We start from the raw sequence: 18,748 nt of genomic DNA on the forward strand, positions 1-18,748 counted from the left end.
ACAGTAAACTAACAAACAGCAAAATATACAAATATTTTTATGATTAATATGTCAAGAATGTGACAAAATTACATGTCCAAAATTCATGTGTAATTTAGTTTGCAATTATTACTATAGAAAGGAAACCAGTAATTACTTTGACTTTCACGGTGACTGGGAACCTCAGTGTGGGTAATACTTAAAGGCTCACACAATATGGTATACCACCACATTTTTCTAAAAAAGCTAGCCTCAAAAAATTAAACTGCTAACACTGTTTTCAAACCAGAATATCCAAGAAAATGTATACCTCTCAGGCTAAATGTCATAAAAATAACTAGTATTTATTAACCTTTGCTAAAAATAAAATTCTGGCTTGTAAAACAAATATTGTTTTGGGGCACATGACCAGCTCAGTCTCAGGTTAATGAGTTCAAGCCCCATGCTGGGTGTGGAGCCTACTTAAAAACACTAAAAAACAAATATTGTTTTAGTTTCAGATGTTTTACAACCAGAATGGTCACACATATTAATCTATGTGGTATTTCAATCCAAAGGTAAGTAATCCAAGGTCTTGAAGTAAAATTAATAATCTGATTACTATCTGAAAGTTCACTTCCAGTGATGTAAAACGGTATTAATAGCTAATCAAGATAAAGTTACTATCCAGTCAAATTTGATATAAATGCCTGTATTTTCTTTCAAAGACACATAAATAAAATAAAAGGATACAGGTAATTAAATTAATGCAAATCTAGTAAACTCTTCAACCATTCTTTATGATAGTTGAACACTGAAAGACCTTAAAATTTTACCTATCTACAAGAAAGTAAAAAGATAACACACAGAATAAGAAACTATTTAGAAATCATGTTTGATAAGGAACTTATATCATAGACATCTCTCCAAGACGATATAAAAATGGCAAGTACATGAAAAGATGTTCAACATCAGCAGCCATCAATGAAATGCAAATCAAAACCATAAGACAATAACAAGTGTTGTGGAAAAACTGGAAAACTCATATACTGCTGGTAAGAATGTTAAATGGTATAGCTGCTTTGGAAAACAGGCTGGTAGCTCCTCCTACCATATATCCATAATCCAAATCTAAAAGATTAAACGTGGAGTTATCAGATGATCATTTCTATTCCTAGTAATAAGCCCAAGATAAATGAAAATATAACACAAAACTTGTACATGAATGCTCATAGTAGCGTTTTTCATAATAGTCAAAAGGTGGTAATAACGTAAATGTCCATCAACTGATGAATAAATATAACGTGGAATATCCATACAATGGGATATTTATTCAGCCATTAAAAGGAATGAAGTACTGATACATGCTACAACATGGATGAATAGGCAAATTGTAAACTCTATCTGAATAAACCTCTTACATAATCTTTTAGCCTATCCATACTCATTGTTTTATTTTGGAAGTCTCTATCAAGAAGACCTAATTTTGAATATACCATTAGAATTAATGCATTCCTTAAAATGATTATTTGATTTGCATCATAGAAGTGAATTATGACTAAATTAAGAGAAATATAAACATTAGCCCCTAAAACCATCTATGTATCTCTATTTCAACTTAATGATACACTGAATATACTATTTTGAACATTCAATCACATTAAGATATGTTGTCAAATTACAGAGAGATGTTCTACTTAAGGTTATCATTACCAAGAACAGATAAAGATTAAGAACCATCAATGTAAGAAAGTCTTTTTCAGACAAAACTTTCAGACAATAAACTTAATAACAATAAAACTGACCTACCACACGCACTTAATATCTGTGCTGTCAAAAGGTAGAAGCAGCATGGCCTCCTCCCACCCCTCCAACCATCCTCTTCAAAAATGTTGTACAACTTTTATATATGCATAAAGTTTTCTCATAACTATGTTCAGTTACTCAATAGTATCAGACTGATATGGCCATTTAGTTCTACTAGGCATAAAATTGGTTATATGGGAGCCTGAATAAAGCAGTTGTAAATCATGAAAATTAGAATTCCAAAATACTGGACAAAAACATACTGCCAAACCTATCAAAAACAATGCAAACCATAAGTCACTGGAGCACCATCTTTAAAGTATTAAAAGAAAAAACTGAATTTTTTTAGTGGTTGATTTAGAGTTTGCTGTATACATTTAATCTATATCCACTGTCAACATTATACTGCACTTCATGGGTAATACCTAAAACAGTATTCCAAATTCTTCTCTCCTACCCCTTGTGACATTGCTATCAAATTTCACTTATCCATAAGCTATAATCACCCAATACATTTTGAAATTATCTATTATATTGATTAAAGATAAAAAACAAAAGGTTTTATTTTACCTTCATTTATTCCTTCACTAACTTTCCTTTTCTCCGAAGAACTTATTTTATCATTTCTTGCAAGGCAAGTAACAGTTCTTATTGGCAACAGGTTCCTTCAATTTTTGTCTGAGGAGGTTTTTATTTTTCCTTCACTTCTGAAAGATAATTTCAATGTATACAGAATTCTAGGTTGGTGATTTTTTCTCTCAACACTAAACATTTCACTCAACTCTCTTCTTGTTTGTATGGTTTGTGAAGGGAAGTCCAACGTAATTCCTAGCCTTCTTCCTGTATAAGTAAGGTGTTCTCCCCCCTCCAGCTCCCTTCAAGATTTTTTCTCTTTGGTTTCCTGCAGTTTGAATATGATAGGTCCAGGTGTAGATTTGGTATTTGTCATATTTGGTGTCCCCTAAGCTTCCTGGATTGGTGGTTTGGAGTCTGTCATTAATTTTGGAAAATTCTTAGCCATTACTCCAAATATTTCTTTTGCTCCTTCCTCTCTTTTCCTGATGAGCCCATCAAAGGCATTTTTTACTTGTTACAGTGCTTTTGATTATTTTCTTTTGATTCTTAGAATTTCAATCTCTCTGCTTACATTACCCATCTGTTCTTACATATTGTCCACTTTTTCCATTAGAGCCCTTAGCATATTGATCATAGTAAATTCCCAGTCTGACAATTCCTAAATCTCTGACATATCTGACTAGAAGTTAGGCTGTATTTACTGTAGCTATGGGTATCAAAAGCTAAAATTTCCTCTAATGTCCTTGTCTTTGGGTTTGCCTGGAAATTCCTTTAATAAAGCGCAAACCTCACAGTTCTTTCATCTGTAATCCTCTATTATTATATAGGAGTCGTGTTGATGTAGTGGTAAAATGTGGGGGAGGGGAAGTATTCCATAATCCAATGATGAGGTCTGAGTCTTAGTGGATTTGTATCCCTGGCTATGGGTTTTGAAAGTGCCTCTTGGCCTCCCCCCCCCCCAGTCCTCCCCCATAGATGAGACAGCAAGGCTAGAGAGGAAGTTGGTTTCCCCAAGTTGGTTATGCTCTGGTAGTTTCCCTTTTAGGCAGGGAGAGAAAAGAATGCTATGAGCATACTTCAAAATGGTTACTATTCCCCTCCTGCTGGAAGCACGAGGAAATCCCCCTGCCTCCCAATTTTAACTGTGAGAAGTGATGGAACCTGTGGAAGAAAAACTCACAAGAGCGTGGGAGCCCTCCTAAAACTGGACCCCCAAGAGTTTTTAACTATCAAGCTAATCCACACTCAGCTTCCAGCAGGTCATCAGTTACACTTAAGTTTTCCTACCAGATCCTGGCTTCGTTAGCTCATGCTCCCAGCAAGCTATGATTCTTTGTATTCACCTGTCCCTCCAGTTTTGGGGGCACCAGTTTACTCTGTGATCTCAGTTCTTGAAGGATCTAAGAACTGTTGCTTTTTAGTTTGTTCAACTTTGTTCCTACTATAAGGACCTCAAGAGTGGCAACTTCTAATTTCTTTCATGTCTGAGTGGAAACCAGAATTCAATGTCTTTTTTGATGTATTCCCATCATTCCTCGAACACTTTATTTTCTGGAACAAGATGTTCCAGGTTCATCTTGCACTTTTCTCAAGGGAGTCTTGGTTACTTTTAGTGGAGAATATCATTTAGAAATCAAGATCTGGACGCAAAGTATGTTCATTGCTACGGGGGTATCGTTACTTCTAGAACCTCTAAGTACATACTAGGAAATTTATATATTTATACACATACACACACCCTATATTTATCTCTCATCCTTCTCTGTATATAATAAAAACTATACTCATACCTCCAATTCCAACCCAACACCCTAGAGATATTCTAATTGTCTCTATGTTCATGTTTCTCTATTGTCCAATAGTGAGAAATCTGGCTCCCATTTTCCTTAATGTATTTACTCATTTGCACAATCCTAAAAAACATAAAAAGTACTCTCAGAACTCCTACCCACTTTTGAGAAAAGCACATATACTAAAATTCAATACTTGTCTGGTGCTTGCTTTAGCAGCACATATACTAAAATGGGAATGATACAGAGATGATTAGCATGGTTCTTGCACAAGGATGACATGCAGTAATTGTTTACTGTTCTCTTCCAGGGAGGGAGGTGTTAGGGGGAGTGGGGTGGGTACAGAGGAGGAGTTGTAAAATTTCCAGATAATAAAATGCACAAATACTAACTATACTTTATTAATTTTGACAAATGTATCTTTATTAAGTTATGGAACATTTCCCATTTTCATCACCTCCAAAATTCCCTTGTGCTGCTTTTCAGTCAATCCCCACCTCTTCTGAGGCAATCACTGTTCTGATTTTTCACAATAGTTTTGTCTAGCACTTCATAAAAATGGCATATTCTTTTCTGCCTGAATTCTTTTGCCCAGCACTGTGATTTTAATGTTCATCCAAGACGTCACATATATCAGTAGTTCATTCCTTTTTGTTGTTCCATAGTAACTCCTTGTATGGATATATCAGTTTACCCATTTTATACATGAGATGAGAGATTCAGAGTGCCTAAAGTCATAGAGTTAACTGGATGAGAAGAATTCCAAGGACCTCAGAACCAGAAGTATTATAAACTCTTGATTCTTAGGTTTGGTATTCTTTTCATACTACCAAAGCACCACTCAAACAAATTTTAAAAGTAACAACTGGGGCCCCTGGATGGCTCAGTTGGTTAAGCATCTGACTCAATTTCAGCTCAGGTCATGATCTCAGGGTCATGAGATCGAGTGGCGAGCTGTGCTCCATGCTCAGTGGGGAGTCTGCTTGAGATTCTCTCCCTCACCCTTTTCCTCTGCCCCTTCCACCCACTCGTAAGCACTCTCTCTCTAAAATAAATCTTTAAAAAATAAAATATAAATATAAAAACTCCAGGGATATATTTTTATCATATAAATTTAGTGATGTATAAGGAACTACCTATATATGATCACATCACAGATGTAATAATATTTTTCAAAATCACCACTGTGATACTTTCCAAAGAGTTCTTAGTAGGAAATGAAAAATATCCAAAATTAAAAGGTTATTGAATAAAATGCAAACATTTTAAAATCCTTAAGACTATGTGTACTGTTAACAACATTGACGTTTCTTCCATAGTCCATAAATCCATTCTCCTTCCTAATCCTTACTTCTGCCAGTGCTGATTTCAAATTTACCTGGCATTTCTTAAATATCTCTTAAACATTTATCTTATAATCAGTCTTCAATGAAAGTAATTTATACATTCATTAATTTCCTCAGTTTATTAAACTTATAAACTACCAAGAGGAGTACTCTCCTAATTCTAGCATTTCTAGGCAATTTTTAGCCTTTCCAGTCTCTCCTCAAGTCTGTCAAATCATCCAATTCTAATTCCCTATTTAGAAAATATATCAATCTCTCTTTAAAACATAACATAAAAGACAGTTTTTCTTCAACCCATAATCTTTCAGCTCTTTCTCAAACCACAATTAACTTAGTAATTCTAAGGATGATAATTTTTCTGTACTATGTCATGCTACTACTTACCCGTCATGATGAAAGTTTATGGTAGCACCATTCAAGGTGACCCTAAGTCACTGCCATAGACTGAAGGGCCAAAAGTAGAACAACAGAATTGATATTGCCATTAGGCTGGGTTGTCCCACCACCTCCCCTACTTCCTCAAACATACAGACTCTGTGTCTTGGCCCAATCTAGATGAATGTCCTGAAGATGAAGTAATGGAGGAAGTAACAGAGAATTTGAGATCTCTTCCTCAAAAGTATGAACAAATCTATGGATCTGTTATATATTGATGATGTAAACCCCACTGTAAGGTTTCCCTCTAATATGTTTCTAGAGTTCTCATGTATTCCAAAACAACATCCATCTCATAAGAACATGGTGAAATATAAAGCGTACCCTGAAGTACTAAGCACCTGTAGATGCTATATTAATTTGAAATACTCCTACAAGTTAGGGGTTACTATCCTAATTTTCCTAATGCGAGAACAGACTAACTTTACTTACTCAATTTACCATATATATGATGACTCGAGAACTTAGTCTACAACACAAATAAGGTAGATGAGACCAACTGACTTATCCTATCCCACTTACAAGTCACAACACTTAGCTCATAATTTATGTGAAATAAAATGCTAATTATTATTGGGAGTGAAAGAAAACGAAAGGTTTAAGATGTGATCAGAGCACTGAATACAATTCTATAACAAAACTTCCCAATTCCCAGTCACTACATCAAGGACAAATGATGGTTTGATTATTAACAGCTATGGCAAAGACAGCTGTTTAGCATTTGGCTTCACCTTTTGGTTTTAGGTTCTGAAAATTCCTGTGAACTACTGCTTTGATCCAAACAAAATAAAAATTTTTTGATATAGCCAAGACAACATGCCCAAAGAGCTCGACCACAAGTCTAATGAAATCAGACTTATCTGAAAGAAAAAGAAATGCCAGGGCTGTAATGTCACCTGCTCATTTTTCTTTTGTGCCATTAAAAAAATTGTACAAAGTAGGTTAATGTTTACAGTTATACTTTCCTGAACTCCTTAATATTTTCATTCTACTTTTTCCCTAAAAATATGATGGCCAAAACAAAGGAGATTTGTGGAAGGCAATGATTAATCCAGAGAACTAATGCAGGTAGTCCGGCAACTGATCATCTCATCATCTTCAAGAATTAACTGAAGATAATAAGATGGCAATGGGAAAAGAACATAAGAAGCTCTTGGAACATGGCAAACTGCCTTGGAAGGGAACGAAAAATAGAAACTTTTGGTCGCAGTTAAAGTATCAATGAGAATATACTTCTATCTGAAGAAAAAAAAAGTGTTAAGAATGCAAGTAAAATAAAGACAATTAAAAGTAGTAAATAAACTTAGAAATTGGATTATTAAAGTTACCCTTACAAAGCTTACAAAGAAAGTATCTTTTAAAAATATTTTCTGGCCTAGTTGTTCTAAAGAAATAAGGAGAATAAGCCAACAACCAACCACACATTTTTACTGAACACCTAGTATATAAATGGTTTTTATTTTTTAAAAAGATTTATTTTTTGAGAGAGAGAGCATGAGTGGTAGGGAAGGACAGAAGGAGAGAGAGAAGCAGACTCCCCGCTGAGCAGGGAGCCCAACTCAGGGGTTTGATCCCAGGACCCTGGAGTCATGACCTGAGACCAAGCTTAATCACTTAACTGACTGAGCCACCCAAGCACCCTGGTAATGTGATTTTAAAATGAATTAAATATAGTCTCTTGCCCCATCTCTACCTGGGGATAGGGTTGGGGCACCAAGTTACATATAAGACGTAACAGAGATGGAAACAAAATGCGTAAGGAGTCTAGAGAAAAGAGAATTAGAATGGGGGTGTGGCAAAAAAGGTTTCATAGAAGTGATATCTCCACTGGCCTTTAAAGGATGGGCAGGTATTTAACAGGCATAGATAGAGAAAAGGTAGAGCAAGAAAAAATGGAATAATATAAGAAAGGTATGGGAGTTAGAAAAAGTGTAGGATATATTCAGGAAAATCCAAGTGTATAGGAATGGGGTGGGAAAACAGCATTCATGTTAAAGAGAGAAAAATGAGAAAAGAAAAGCCTAGAGAAGCAGACTGGAAAAGAGACTGAGGAGTCCCTAAACAGTACACAGTAAGTTCATTTTTAGCACAGGGATTTAAATTATTTTGAGACTCAGAGACACACATAATCTAGGTTCTTACTACCAGATAAGCCTGCATACAAGTTAATTTCACTTTAACAACTACGCTGTCTTGCAGTCATCAATCACCAACTCTCCTGTGAAATTTAGAATCAGAATAAATGCAGAAGCTGCTTAAATGCTAAATTTTAAAGTAGATCCAGCTGCTCAATGGTCAACATGATTATAAATAGGGTGACCATTTAATTTGTCATTTAAACTGGGATTTTTCAGAATAAAGGGGGGCACTATTAATAATTATGCTAGTATAAATTCAGAACATCCCAAGCAAACTGGGATGAATGGTTAACCTAGTTATAAAAAATTCCCAAATTAAAGGGACTCTACTTTTTCTTTCTTAGATTCTCTTCAGTGGGAATCTCCTACTGCAGAGCAGGAGGAGAACCCAGCACTTGATATTGAGATTAGTGGCTATGGCATTTTAAAGAGGCACATATTAAAAATGAATAACAGATCTATTTTTATAGTAGCAGAGACTTGAAGGGTGAATAACTTCACACAAATCTGTACAAGACTTCTTTATCTTAACTAATGACAACTATGAACACAAAAGAACTACATACCAATTACTAACCTCACAAGCACATTTAGACTTAGATGGTATTCCCTGAGTTTGTGTTTTTTACATTTGAAAACAAGTTAATTTTCAACTATACCAACCATCTAAAAGCATATTACTTTTAGTTTTCATATAGTACAAGACAGAAAAAAAATCTGTTTTTATTGCTAAAATTATAGAAAACACTTGATGGTTTGGCAAAAGATTGTTATGTGGGTGGTTGCAATTTGGCCTTTAACCTCTTGCCAAATACCATACTACATGTGTTCTGAATTACCAGAAACCCAGATGCCCTCATGTGAGATATTTCAAATCCAACCAGAAATTAATTAAGAGACAAAACAATCCTATGGTCGTCATGAATGAAACCAAGAACTTAAAAAAAAGGGGGGGGTGGGGAGGTAAGAAACCAAGAACTTCTAATGTCTAATGTCAGGACCTTGGAAAAATAATTTAACTTCTTTCTAAATATTCATTCTGGTCAAAGACTAAGACCCAATAAAGAAGGTCTTGACACTGAAAAAAGAAATCAAACTTTTGATATTAAAAATACCATAGGTTGGCCAACTTTTTTCCTAAAAGGACAAATAGTAAATTTTTAGGTTTTGTGGGCCATAGAGTCTCTTGTTGATAATACAGAAATGAATGGAAGGGGCTGTGATCCAATAAAACTTTACTTAAAAAACAGGTGGTGGGGCTGGATTTGGTTCTCTGGGCTGTAAAAAAGTATAAACTCCTTTGTATCACTCATCTTGGGCAGTGTCTGGTACATAATATATGTGCTGAAAATGTTTGTATTTTCATATTTAATCATATTATTTAATCAAAAAACATAAGCAAAATGTCTGAGCTATCTTGTTACAAACACTACATTTACTGAATGTTGAGACTAACTTCCTAGTTAGAATGTGTAAGTTGGTACTTCTCACACAAAATATTTTTAAATTTTTTTCATTTAAAAAACTGTAATTGTAATATTAATCATGGTCATGTCACTACTGAACTCTGTTTACCCAAGATTAATACTAATTTTCTGGCTCCTTGAGGCCATTTACATAAATAGATAATCTGATTACATAGTATAAGGACTAGAGCTGAAAGGTCATGTTGAGTTAAAGCCAGAGTTAATACCATGGCAAGTGAGAGTCAAAGGCAGGGAAGACTGGTGTCCAGAGAAGAGAATGGAAGAGAAGACAGACCTGTCTGTACCACGCAGTGAAGATCTGAGAGATTTCTCTGTATTATAATAATAAATCTCCTTTTTATTAGAGCTTCTCTGAAAGGGCTTCTGTTCTTTGCAGTTAAATGATTCCTGCCTAGAAAATGGATTATGAAACATTTTGGAGAGAAGTTAATATTTGAGCTGAATTTTGAAAAAATGAATAGACAGGGATTCCAGTCTATATGGAGCAATAGGGAACAGATTTATCCTCCTGCCTGAAACAAAAACAACAACAAAAAAAAAACCAGAAAAAAGAAAAACTGAAAAAAAACATATGAAACAGACATTAGACAATGGCTGGTATAGGAGAGTAATCCCTGATAGAAGGGAAACAGTGAGTCCCTCTTCTAACAGCTCCCTGCTTAGAGAGAGCTTCCAGGGAGCAGAGGGAGAAGGAAGTCAGGTGGAGCTCAGCAATCTCCTGAGTTGAGGAAGTATGAGTCCAAGCTTGCTGGAACATACCTGGTAGAGTACCACAGAGGAGACAGCTGCAGAGAGAGAGCAGAGTAGACCTGCAGAGGGCCCCCTGAAGACTTTACTGAGTAATATCAGCACATGCTTGTGTGGAATCTACCCAAAGCGGGAGAAGAACTAAAAGGAGCAGAGGGAACAATTTCAGGGGTCAGACAGTGGTAGGAATAATTTGTTCCATCCAGAAAGGGAAAAAAAATCTCATACTTCATAGGACATCAGCAGAATAATCATAAGGTCATTGCCTCAGTAATGAAGCAAAATGAGCCCTGGATAAAGTTTGCTCTGGTTCCACCTGAACAAGCATAAAAATAGCATTGGAAGTGTCAAACAATTTCCAAATAAGTGTCCCAGAATAAAACTCAAGCATATTTCTAGAAATACAAAATATTCCAGATGCAAGGTTAAATTCATAATGTCTGGCATCTGATAAAAAAAATTATCAGGCATGAAAAGAAACAGAAAAACATGGCCCATAATGAGAAGAAAAAGCAGCAACAGAAACAAACCAAGAACTGATAAATATTGGAATCAGCAAAGATCAAGATAATTCTTATAATCTGTATGTTGAAGAAACGGAGGAACGTTTGGACATGTTAAGCAGAGATGTGGACAATATAAAAAGAAGGTGAATCAAAATTTTCACTTTACCAGAGATGAAAAATAAATGTTTGAGATGAAAAATACAATGGATGGAACTAGTAGCACAGTAGAAATGACAGAATTAAAGATTAAGAACTTTAGAATAGCAATAGATCAGAAAGAACGAATTCTCAACATTTGCTGCAACATGGACGGCACTGGAGGAGATAATGCTAAGTGAAATAAGTCAAGCAGAGAAAGACAACTATCATATGATTTCTCTCATCTATGGAACATAAGAACTAGGAAGATCGGTAGGGGAAGAAAGGGATAAAGAAAGGGGGCGTAATCAGAAGGGGGAATGAAACATGAGAGACTGTGGACTATGAGAAACAAACTGAGGGCCTCAGAGGGGAGGGGGGTGGGGGAATGGGATAGACTGGTGATGGGTAGTAAGGAGGGCACGTATTGCATGGTGCACTGGGTGTTATATGCAACTAATGAATCATCGAGCTTTACATCGGAAACCGGGGATGTACTATATGGTGACTAACATAATATAATAAAAAATCATAAAAAAAAAGAGAACTTTAGAATAGCAATAGAAATTACCCAAAATGAGGCACAAAATAAGCCTGAAAAAAAAAAAAAGATCAAAACATTAGTAACCCATGCAACAACTTGAAGCAGACTCATTACACGTGTCATTTGAGTCCTCAAGGTGGAGGACAAGTGCTATAAAAAATTACAAAAAAAAGAGGAAAGGACAGTATGGGCTTAAAGTAGTGCATAAGAACAAGCCATAACAGATTATGGAGAGGAGGAAAGAAATGAGAAAAGCTGTACATCTGGCTATAAATCTGACAATGGCTGACAAGTAACATAGCAGAAACTGTTACCTTTGAGAAAGGAGGGGGACCAGGAATAGGATGTGACTGTAAGAAAAGAGAGAACTGAGAATATTTTAAAAGAAGAAATCACAGGAATTCATGATTAACTGTATACTAGAAAAAAGAATGTTAAGAGGTTGAAATTTTGAAAAGGACCAGACTAAGTTTGAATCCCAGCTTCTCTATTTACTATTTGAACTTAGAGAGATTATTTAAGAACTCTGCCTTAGTTTCCTCATTAGTAAACTGGAGATGATAGTACCTATTAACAGGGCTGTTTTGAGAATTAAATGAGTTGAAACATGTAAAGTATTCTCGCATGTAATAAGTGCTTAATAAACACTGGCTACTGCAGTTCTCAAAACTTTTGGTCTCTGGACTACTTTTCACTTTTTTTTTAAAGATTTATTTATTTATTTATTTGACAGAGAGAGAGAGAGAGAGAGAGACAGCCAACGAGAGAGGGAACACAAGCAGGGGGAGTGGGAGAGGCAGAAGCAGGCTCCCAGGAGAGGAGCCTGATGTGGGGCTCAATCCCAGAACTCCAGGATCACGCCCTGAGCCAAAGGCAGATGCTTAACGACTGTGCCACCCAGGCGCCCCAGGACTACTTTTCACTCTTAAAAGTTATGGAGGACCCCAAAGAATTTTGCTTATCTGGGTAATGTCTATCAATATTTACCATATTAGAAATTAAAACCGAGAAATATATAAAGTATTAACATTTTCATTCATTAACAATATTAAACCCATTACATGTTAACATGAATAACGTTTGTTTTTCAAAAGAAAAAATCGGTGCGAAGATAGAAACTGTTTTACATTTTTCTAAGTCTTTCTAATGTCTGGCTTACTAAGAGAAAGCTGGATTCTCATATCTGCCTCTGCTCAATCTGTTGCTTATGCTGTTTTGGCTGGGAAAGACAACCAACCAATCTGTGTTATGTAGAAGCTAATACACCCAAGAAAGCTAAGATAGCATCTCCTGGGTAGAACAACTAAGTTTAAAAAGGGGGACAGCAGAGTATTTGTTCTGTAAAAAAATCTTTAAGAGTGCTGAAGAGGAGAATAAAGGATTAACTATAAACTATTCTAGTCAGCTCACAAGAGAAAGAGCCAGAGAAACTATTAAATTTATCCCACATGGTTATAAGGAGAACTGTAGAAAGGATGGAACCACAAAGAATTCCCATATAAGATAACAGAGATTCATAGTTCTACATGAACAGTAAAGAAATGCCTGAGCTGAGAGTTTGGAAAGTTCTAAGCCTAAGAAGCCAGATCTCCAAAGAACACAGAGAAAAAGAGAACAGGGCCAAGGAATGGAATCTGGGGCAGGTGGGGAGGCCAGTGGGGTGCAGGTGCTGGACAGAAGGAAAACGACTTAATCTTTTTTTTTTTTAATGGGCAAAAGATTAGACATTTCATCAGAGAAGATATGTGAATGGCAAATAAGCACATGAAAAGATGTTCAGTAACCGCAGTCCTTAGAAATGGAAATTAAAACAATGAGGTATCATTACACTCCCACTAGAAAGGATACAATTTTAAAAAGATTAAACCAGAACCAAATGTTGAGAATATGGAGAAATTGGACTTCCTATACATCGTTGGAGGTAATGCAAAATGGTATAGCTCTTTTGGAAAAGAGTTTGGTGGTTTCTTTTGAAGTAAACTAAATAAATATATGACCCAGCAATCCTACCCCTAAGTATCTATAAGAGAAATGAGAATGTATATTCACACAAAGACTTGTACATGACTGCTCACAGCAGCTTTATTCATAACAGTCCAAACCGGAAACAACCTAAATGCCCACATCCTAGTGAATGGTATATCCATATAATGGAATATGACTTAGCAATATAAAGGAACACACTACTCATACATGCAAGAATATGGATGAAGGCACAAATAACTACATAGTGTATGATTCCATTTACATGAAATTCTGGAAAAGGCAAAACTACAGTAATTACATTGTATATTGTATATTGTAATTATATAGTAATTATAGTGACAAAGCAGATAAGTGGTTGCTGGAGGTGGGGAGGGAGGTTTGATTGAAAGGGCCACAAGGAAACTTTTTATGGTAATAGAAGTGTTCTCTATTATCATGATTGTGGTGATGGTGGTTACAGGACACATTTGCCAAAATTCATCTATTTGTATACTTAAAATCGGTCAATTTTGTTGTATGTAAGTTATACCTCAATAAAACTGATTAAGAAAAAAGAACAGAAGAATGAACAAATCTTCATCTTACCTGTCACTCACCAGGATTTCTCAATGCCTGGGACAGAAAACGGCAGTAAGGAGGAAAGTAGAGATGTGGAAATCATTGACAAGAAAGAACAGGGGGTTGACAGGAATGATGCAGTCATAAGAAGAAATATGCCATTTTTATTAGATTCCAAAAATGAGAATAATTTGGTGTTTTTTTTTTTAAAGATTTTATTTATTTGAAAGAGAGAGATCATGAGCAGGGGGGAAGGGTAGAGGGAGAAGGAGACTCCCTGCTGAGCAGGGAGCCCAACGTGCGACTCGATCCCAGGACCCTAGGATCATGACCTGAGGCGAAGGCCGACGCTTAACCGACTGAGCCACACAGGCGCCTCAAGAGAATAATTTGCTTCTAAAAGAGACCTTGACCAGTCCAAAACAGGTTTCATTGTAATAATATTTCTTTCATTATGTTCTAAGGACTATCTAAATCAGAAGCATCCCAGATCTTCTCTGCAAAGTCCCCAAATCTATATTTTAAATTGCTCCCAAAGAAATTACTTTGTGGAGTGCCTGGCTAGCTCAGTCAGTAGAGCATGTGACTCTTGATTGCAGGATTGTGAAGTCAAGCCCCATGATGGATGCAGATATTCTTAAAAATAAAAAATCTTTAGGGCCGTCTGGGTGGCACATTCGGTTAAGCGACCAACTCTTGGTTTCAGCTCAGGTCCTGATCTTAGGGTTGTGAGATTGAATGCTGCATTGGGCTCTGTGTTGGGCATGGAGTCTGCTTAAGATTCTCTCTCTCCTTCTCCCTCTGTTCCCCCGCTCTTAAAAAAACTACTTTGCAAACTGAATCAGAGAGAACCTCTGTACTAGAAAGAATGTATACATGTGCACGTACGCACACATACGCATACATACACACAGACGCGCAAACTAGGTTTGCAATAGCTCCAAGTGAATAGTATTAAATAGCATATATGATTTCCTTATGAAACACAGAATCATCATTACTTCATGAAGATGTAAGCAGCTCAAAGGAACTCATCTACAAAAACCACTTAGGATACTGCCAAAGTACTCACGTATTGCTTGCCAATCACCCTGGAATTGAGTAAGGAGACAATTTTAAGCAAAGAAAAAAAGATCCTTTGACCATATCAAGTTTGAAGTTCCATGATGCCATATTGCTTCTGTTTCACCACTATCTACTGGTTAGTAGTAGGTGAGAGCCACTTCAATTTTAATTACTATTTGTAACATCATGGTATTTTCTTTAAATATGGGATTTTTAAAAAGCAATATATTAGGTTTTCCTCTTTATAAATTCTGTTGACGTGTTACAGAATTTCCTGTGGGCTTTCTCTGTACATTCCACTTAATTTCAAACATCTTTAAAATCAAAAGAAAACACAATTAAACAATGAAACAAAACAATGTTAGCAACTGTAGAGAACAAAGCTGATGGGAATAGCCAAGGTCTTTACCTTCATGAGGTGGTCTGTGTGTGTGTGTGTGTGTGTGTGTGTGTGTTACAATATACATAAAACTTACCATCTTAACTTTTTGAGTGTACAAGTCAGTGGTATTAATAAACACATTCACACTATTGTGTAACCATTATCACCATCCATCTCTAGAACATTTTCATTAGCCCAAACTGAAACTCTGCACCCATTTAACAATAAATCCCCATTTATGCTTCCTTACCCCTGGTAACCACTAATTTACTTTCTTTCTCTATGAATTTGACTATTCTACATACCTCATGTAAGTGGAATCATACAATATTTGTCCTCCCATCATAAGGTTTTTTTCTACCACTTTTTATTGCTTACCTAGGCACCACGCACTGAGGACACAAAGATCGGCAGCATACTAACCCGCCCTCATGAAACTTACACTCTAATAGGGAAGTCAGACAAGTCAATAACAACAACTTGCTTATCAGTGTGATTAACAGCTCTACCAGAGGTACAAAGTCCAACGGTGGCACAAAGGATTAATTAACTCTGAGGAAAGTCAAGAGCGCTTCACAACAGAAGAGATGCTCTCAGGACATTTTAAAATAGGAAGAATTCACTGAATGGACATAGTCATTTCATCCAGAAGAATGGCATACATTCATTCATCAAACATTTAATGAGGGGCAACACTATTCCCAGCACTCCACACCTAGGGTGGCCAGAGTCCCTGCTTTCCTTAGGCTAAAAGTAAATGCAGAGACATGAGATATGCATCTAAGGAAGAGCAAGCAGTTTAGACTAAAGAGCAAAGTGCCTGGGGAAGAAGAAGATGAGGTTGGGAAGGCATTCAGGTATCAGATCATGGAAAAGTCATCCAGAGTTTTATTCTATACTGTAGGCCGGTTTCAAAACTTTAGAATATATATAATCATTGGTGGCACTTGCCAGAAGTACACATTCCTAGACAACCCCAGAGGTTTTAATTTCATATGTCTGGGATGGACCTCAGGAATCTGTATTTTTAATGAGTATCCCAGGTGATTCTAAAACAGGCAGATCCACCGAATACTTTTGGGAAATACCTCTGTAGAATACGGGAAACTCATGGTGGCTTCAAAGACAAGAATTATATGAATAGATTATATATTTTGGTTTATTAATTTCCCCAATTATAAAGTAACCATGCTTTTATAAGATATAAAAGAGCACAAAAAAGAAAAACATTACTTAAATCTACTACCTTCACATTCTGCGTTTTATTATTTCTCTAATGTCTATATTATATACACTCTTAAACAGAAGGATCATACTGTACAGACTACTCTGAAGCATATTTTCTTCACTTAGCCATGCAAGTGAACACTTGCCCTTTATATTCTTTCTTAGTCAGATTTTTGATGACTATATGGCAGGCAGACCATATGCATCATATACGTGTAAATATCCTTCATTTTAAAATTTTTTTATTTTTTTAAAAGATTTTATTTGTCAGAAAGCGCACAAGCAGGGGGAGAGGCAGGCAGAGGGAGAAGCAGGCTCCCTGCTGAGCAAGGAGCCTGATGTGGGACTCGCTCCCAGAACCCTGGGATCAAGACCTGAGAGGAAGGCAGGTGCTTAACCGACGAAGTCACCCAGGCATCCCTATCCTTCACTTTTTTAACACTGAGGTTATTAGCAATTTTTCACATAGTTTCTCCTGTACCACTGTCAATATGTCAGCATTTGGATAACATCTGGGTTTTAGAAAGATCACTCTACTGACATTATAAAGGCTGAATTTGAAAAGAGGTGAATTCAGAGATAAGCTGAGAAACTATTATGATGGTCCAAGCAAAAATAATGAGACCTCAATTAAAGTAGTAACAATGGAAATGGACAGAGAATGGATTTGTAAGTCCACAATCTACATGTAAAGATTTGTCATCTGTTTAAGACCACGTATAAAGAATTCCTCTTTTTCAATAAATATTTATCAAAGCCCTACAATGTATCAAAGAATAATTACTGAGAAAAATGTATCAGGATAAAACAACACTATGCATCTGCACTTTTCTTTTATGTATGTGTATATGTATGTGAAGGATCAGGGTTTCAATTGCATTTAAGTAATTCAGAGCCTTCCTTTTTATCAGAGGAAAAAAATTCCCTGTTCTGATCCTACAATTGCAGAAGTAGAGCCAGAAAGTGTCACAGTTGTCAACAATAGCTTGACCCTCTGTTCTCAAGTTATAGGCTGGGACTGTGGTGGGAGTTTAACACACTAAACAAGAAACTGCCCATGATCAGGTTTACTTCAATTTTTAAAAGAATCTGCATATCCTGGGGCTTTTGCCAAAAAACCAAATGTTTCATGCATTTGGCTCCCTGTCCTTTTATGTGGCTAGTGTCCAATATCAACTTGGAGATGTCCCCATTTCAAAATCTGCCAGCTACTGAAACATGGGTCAAACAAAACATTTTTCCTTTCTATGAAAAAGTATAATGTATCATGACAAGGAATCTTATTAGGTAAAGCTGAGCTCACATAAAAAATGCTTATAATGAACCAGTTCCCCCAACAGCTTTTTTTTATACTAATATCCATTAAACTTCAGATTTCAAAAGTAAGGAGTTTTTTAATAATTAAATATTAGATTCTTGAATCACACATATCCAAAGATTCTTTAGTAAATCTGACACACCTCAACTGATCTAAATAAAAAAAATTAGAAACATATCTTACTTTCCTTTTGAGATAACATTCTTTTTTATTCATACCATGCAATTTTCTCAAAACTAGAGAGATCTCATTTATCACCTTTGATAATTCAAAGTATACATACTCAAAAAACTTTCCCGTACTTTGAATTTTCAAGTTTTATTTATATTAGTTGGTTTATTAATTTTTAGTGATCTTGAAGCTTCCATGCATAAAAAAACCTCTCCTTTAAAAGCCAGCCCATTGGGATGTCTGGGTGGCTCAGTCAGTTAAGTGTCTGCCTTAGGCTCAGGTCATGATCCCAGGGTCCTGGGATTGAGTCCCACATTGGGCTCCTTGCTCAGTGGGGAGCCCGCTGTTCCCTCTGTCTGCCGCTCCCCCTGCTTGTATTCTCTCTCCCTGACAAATAAATAAATAAAATCTTAAAAAAAAATAAAACAAAAGGCATCCCATCTTCACTTCCAAAACACCTTCTCAATTAACAGACCACAAAAAACAAAATACTAATATCGATTTCTTATAAGTCTTTCTCATGTCTATTTAATTCTACATAGTCCTAGGTGTCTAATATAAACATATCTG

At 36.0% G+C, this 18,748-nt stretch overlaps 1 protein-coding gene and 1 non-coding gene across 2 annotated transcripts in view; one reads left to right on the plus strand and one right to left on the minus strand.

Annotated features, from left to right (window-relative positions):
* REV3L (REV3 like, DNA directed polymerase zeta catalytic subunit) overlaps positions 1–18,748 on the minus strand; it is a 169,574-nt gene that overhangs the window by 130,633 nt on the left and 20,193 nt on the right. The window lies entirely within an intron of this gene.
* Positions 4,334–4,436, plus strand: LOC121102335. Its single transcript, XR_005834454.1, has one exon. It is a non-coding gene; the product is annotated as a U6 spliceosomal RNA (small nuclear RNA).

This window comes from Ursus maritimus, unplaced genomic scaffold (assembly GCF_017311325.1).
Source record: "Ursus maritimus isolate PB19 unplaced genomic scaffold, ASM1731132v1 scaffold_13, whole genome shotgun sequence".
Taxonomy (NCBI): domain Eukaryota; kingdom Metazoa; phylum Chordata; class Mammalia; order Carnivora; family Ursidae; genus Ursus; species Ursus maritimus.